This window comes from Pezoporus occidentalis, unplaced genomic scaffold (genome assembly GCF_034315485.1).
Source record: "Pezoporus occidentalis ecotype Australia unplaced genomic scaffold, CSIRO_AGI_Poc_V1 ctg39, whole genome shotgun sequence".
NCBI lineage: Eukaryota > Metazoa > Chordata > Aves > Psittaciformes > Psittacidae > Pezoporus > Pezoporus occidentalis.
In genome coordinates this window covers 3,884,492-3,890,491 of record NW_026915713.1, presented here as the reverse complement: position 1 = coordinate 3,890,491, position 6,000 = coordinate 3,884,492, and positions in this window count along the sequence as shown.

The window sequence follows — 6,000 nt, the reverse complement described above, 5'->3', positions numbered from 1 at the left end:
CTCTTGCTTTCTTTTACGTGTACACGTTCCACAGCCTGACGCTACTGAGCACACTGAGCATTAAAATAACAGATTTGCTTTCAGAACAGGATAGTAATGGATTGAGCTCACCTTAATCACTGAATATCTTCACTGCCTTCGAACAAATCTGAATCTATTGCCAGGTCTGTCATCTGCTTCTTTGATACTGGTAAAGATTTTATTTGTAAGTGCCTTCAGCTAGGTATGTAGGGGAATCTGAAAACTGTGCTGAGGCACAACTTGCTTCTTCCTGATTATCATGAACATTTTACAGGTACAGATACATTGCATTTTAGCTGGCTACAGTAATATAGGTCGAAAGGTAGGTGCTAAAAATTTCAGTGCTAATTAAACAGAATTTTAACAGCTGGAAAAAGTGATATGCCCTGGTTTTCCAAATCTGGCTTCAGTCCAATCTGTCTTTTTAATTGATCTGCAAGAGATTATTAAATTCTTCAAATAAATAATGGAAGTAAACTTCAACTAAAATCCTGCTGAAGGGGAAACTGCCTCTCATTAAAATGGCATCATATTATTTTGTTCAGCTTTCTGACAAACACACAGCCATCAATATTCTTCCCTCGGTATGACAGAAATTGTTCAGATTAATAGCTAGCTACTATTTCTAGAAATTGTTCAGATTAATAGCTTGGTTCTCGATACAAATATGCATTAAAAATGGTGAAAAAATTGCCATCACATTTTTCAGTTGGCAGAACCATGAACAACTGCATTACCCTACAGCATTATTTAATAATTCAGCAATTTCAAATATAGTGATCTGAGAATTTTAGTAATTAAACTCCCAAGTGAAGCACATGTGTAAGCCAGTTGTTTTCATATGCCCCAGTTCAAGGTAGAAAGAAAATTCAAGTCTTACCTTTGGGCAAACCATGCTTTGGAAGGAGGAATACTAACTAACAGACTGAAGGTTAATCCTTCAATAGCTGAGTTATTTTTAAAACCATCTGAGAAGAATTCATAGCCTTTATTTGTGCTTAGAATATGAGAAAAAGTTGGGAGTAAGGCAAACAGCTCCTAGAATCACATAGAGAATCACTGCTGGGAAAATATCTGTCTCCATGAAAATTGCTCTCAGAAAGTGAAAAAGTTTAAACTATTGGTACTAAAATACAGGAATAAGATACAAACCTGTTAATCATTTGGCAAATCACATCAGTGCATTCACCTGTACAAAAGCACAGCCTTGGAAGCAATTATCGAGTAACAATCTGGAGCGTGGAAAGGGCTAATCTACAGGAGAAAATAGGTCAGGGGATAAATGGAAGACTGGTGGACTTTCAGCTTTGGAAAAGGCATTGGGACTGACACCATTCCTATAGGCTTGACTCTTTCCCTGTTTGGTTATCGCATTCCCCAAATTATTTTTCTTTTTCTCCTTTTACCTCCATATAAAAGTTTGCACCTGCTTACAAGATACTAATTCTTCTGATTTTTTTAGTTGTGAATTTTAAAGCAGACTTTCTGTCCCAGACACAGTACACACAGTTGTTACTTTGTAAAAGAAATTTTATGTTGAAAAAAGTTAAGTCTGTAATTTAATCCATCCACTTGCATAGCTAGATCTTCCTTCCATACGTTGCCAGAGGTGATACATGTAGAATATAACCCTACTTGACAATAAAAGAATAGTTTCCAAAAGCTGGAGAGGAACTAAATGAGCAAGAACAAGATCTATCCAAATCATTAATTGCATGGCACTGCATATGCGTACTCCATGACTTTGCATAAATTTCATAATGGAGCTATGTTTCTTACTGATTATATCCAACCACTAAATCTTACATTAACAAGGTAGTTTTACGAATTATCTTTCAAATGCAGTCCTTACAGCTCAGATAATCCTGTTTCCTACATTTATCCATTATTTGCTCCACCCTGAGCCATGATTCAAAGTCCAAGTTGTTTGGATACTCAATCTGATTTTGAGAACTACATTAATCCAGCAAAGTTCTTAATACTGAGCAGGGAACACTGCTCATTATGAAACCAAATAGCGAACGAAGTAGAAAGACAAATAAACAAATAAAAAAAAACCTAAAAACAAACAAGAAAAGCAAACAAAAAACCAAGCAAACTGAAAATCTAAGTCAGTATGATAACAATTAAAGAAATACCTCAATCTGGCTGTTTCAAAAACAAATCAGATCACACTTACAGTAGAGTAATTCATATTGAAACATTAATCATATCACTGTCCGTTTTTCTTCTATTAAAACCTCTCACACTCCGGTAGACTGCACCACTGTTACATGGAATTCTGTGTTGATGGGTCTTTCCAGCTACTGGAAATTGTAAATATCACCGCATCTTTTCTAAAGAGAAACATCCATGGCAAAGTGTTCTTTGAATAAGTTTGTGCACATCCATCATGCACTACATAGCTTTCAATAAGAGGTTTTCATCTTTATGTGATACATTTCTTTTTCAGATTGTTTCATCTTATTTGATTTGATGCTTAAAAATCACCCATGACTTTGGCAATATCTCCTCATGCTGCTCACTTCTGGAGATTAATCTCCACAGCTTTCAAAGAGGACACAAGAAGTAGACATCTCTGACTATATTTCAGCTCTCTCCACTACAATGAAGGAGTAGACCTCAATTGCTAAAATACAATCAGAAGATTTAGAGATGGAAATAGCTTTCATTAGGTCCTCTCATCTATGGTTTTACCGTTTCAGAATTGCTGTCTTTTCAAGGGCTGTTGTCCTAGTTAGTTGTAAACAACTCGGGCCATACAAAGACTGAGAACAAAAGCAATGAATTTTTAGTTTCAGTTCCCTGATAGTTGGAAAAGCTCTTTCTTCATTCAAGAGCATCTTTAGTAGTCTGCCTTCTACTTTCAAATCTTGTCTTTTCTCACCTTCCCTGCAGATAACCAAATAATCAGGCAAACGGGAAAATCCCAAACTTCACCATTATTCTTCATTTCAATTTGTATCACTGGCTTGGAGTGCAAATTACACTGTTCTTCCTACTCTCTTGATTTGTCTGTATGTGATTCAGATGCAGCCAGCACTGGAAGACTTATCAGACACAAAAACCTGCAAGACAGATTCTGTGAAAGTATGTTTTTTAATTAAAATTCACACCTACTTAGTTGTCAATGGAGTCATAAAGCTTATGGCCAAGAGAGGAGATCATAATATTTTGACCTCCTCAGTACTGTACCTATTATTCTTTTTCATTGGGTTTTAGGGTTGGTTTGTTGGTTTTGTGTTTTGTTTTGTTTTTTTTTGGGGGGGGGAGGGAGTTTGGGGTGTGTGTGGGTTTTTTGGTATTCTAATAGCTTTGTACTGAGTAAAATAACTCAAGATTTTACTACAACACATCCACTGCATTCTGCACTTTCTTAAGGACAGTCATATAGGATATGCCTTATTATAAGGGTTTTTTGCTGAAAACCAAATACTAGAATCAAATTAATGGTGCTTTATACATGTATTTTTATTAGGGGTGAACTAGAGGGGTGCACATGATCTTCTGTGAGGTCTCTTGTGGGTTTACTATGAAACCAATCAAGCAGTAGAAAAAAATAGCAGCACAAACTGTAGCCTACAAGTAACTCACGGGTTGGAATGATGCGTATCAGGAGCATTCCTGAGGCATTCCTTAAATGCATTAATGTAAACATTTAAATAGATACTTTTGTATAAGGAGTACATTTGTAATTATCAAACTGTGCCTGGAAATATCATGTAAAAATGGAAAATGTCTAAATTAATTAGATATACTATTCACTATGGCCACTGCAGTCAACATTGCATGACTGCTACAATAACTTAAGATGGATGGAAGTGGTAATATTCTTTACTTTTTGCTAATTTGTTTCCCCTAACATTAACTTATCTCTACAGTAAAGTGGAGGGATGCTTGTTATTTGATTATACTATAAATAGTAATAAGAAAGATTTTATAAATTCCTGTTGCTTGCATCTGCCAGTAGCTTCACATGTTATTATGCAGTAAGATGAAGTTACATAAGTAACTTAACCAATGGTTATTTACCTTACACAGTATTTATTTTTTTTTTTATGTTCTAAACACAAACAGTGCCTTTCTGGAAGTGACATCAAGTGGCAGCATGTCCTCAGGTATCATTATTAATTGACACTTCTATTGACTTACTATTAAGTAATTTCAATGCTTCTAGAGGTAATTAGATCTCAAGTGATCCAAGTACTCAACTTTACTGCAGTTGAACACAATATCCAGACAAGAACATTAAGGCTTACATACATTCTCTGAAATTAAAATTGCTGTTAAAACAATTGCTGTATCATATGGCCCAGATGGAATTGACCACATCAGTTATAATTAATCACTCGCTTCATATACAAGTGACTGACACCTTTAATGAAGAATTGCAAGTTTATTGACAAAAGGATACAACATATTGCTCCCAAAAGAGCCAGAACATCTTAACAGGCTAATATGAATGATAGTAAAGAATCTGGAAGACAATTAATGGTAATTAATTAGTTGTACTAACAGACCTTGAAAACTCTGGGGTACTAGGCAAATCATTATGCTATGTACATTTTGTATTTCATATGTAATACAGGAAAACATGTCACAAGAGGAAAAATAAGGACTCATCTTCTGAGATGTACTTGCCTGTGGTGGAAGCTGATTGATTGTGCAGATATTCCAAGCTGATAGATAGCAAAGCAAACATTCCAGCAACTTATCTTGGCTTTCACTGGAAAACTGAAACAAAACTGAAATTGTCATTCAGTTTGTCAAAGTCTGCAAATGCTATGACAAGTAAATATTATAGATCATGATATAAAAGACCTTGGAATATAGTTCAAGAATCATTACTGTTTCAGGTGGAAACCTTCCACTAGTTTCAAATTCTCACATATTAATTCCTGAAATAAGAGACGAATGGCCATAAGTGATGTCTGGGTGACATCTTTTTAACATCAGAGTTGATTCTTGTATTCATGAGCCTTTTTTTTTTTTTTTTTTGGGGGGGGAGGAATAAATCCACAAAATTATATATATATATTATTTCTATGTAACAGGTATTCTGAAAAGTGTTTATTTGTGTTTGTGCATTTATACATCAGCATATGTATAAGCTGATGGAGCTGTATGGAATCTATGAAACAGAAAGGCTATGGAATGCCTTTCTGGCAGGGAGCATGTTCCCCTACAGGGGATTCACTGCTGCTGCCACCACTCTGCACCCTTCTTCCACTTGCAGGTTTTCTCACCCCCTCACTTCTTTCCGCCCCAAGCCCCTGTCACCATGGCCCAGCAAGCCTGGCCCTCCTGCAGTAGGGCCAGAACTGCTACTGTGAGGACCCAGCTCTCCTCTATCTGACATCCTTTGCTAAGTGGGACCTGGCCAAAAAGTGGACCTCCTGCCTTTCCTCAAGTCCCCACCTTCCCACACACCGGTCCTCTACCAAAGCTTTTCATATTATGCCTTGGTCTCAAATTAAATCAGACTTATTTTTTGTAATCTTCTAATTATTTAGAATAATAATATAGCCACAAATAAAACTTTTTCAAATGAAAGGATCTATTTTTTAACATTTTATTGTGCTTGTATGTATTTATTTTTTTTCTGAGTATAGAGCTTCTTCTGTATTTAGATGTGGTGCAAATCTGAATGAGCACAATACGGAAATTCCTTTGTGCTATCCTTCAATGTCATCCAGGCTAATTGCTGTGTTTGTAGAAAACACTTTCTGCAAGCCACCAAAAGACTTCAAGCACTGGTCAAGACTGGGATGTTAAACAATCCATCTGGCATTTTGCCCAGTAGTAGTTATTCTTCTTGGCACAATCTGAAAATTGTGTCTAATATCTATCTGCAACCTTGGTTTGGAGAGCTGCATAGAAATGTGAGCTTGTAGTAAAAGCGGTAATTATCAGTGACATAAAGAAAGATTGCATTTCAGCGTAACATTTAGAATTAAGATAAAGATTTTTGCTTAAAGA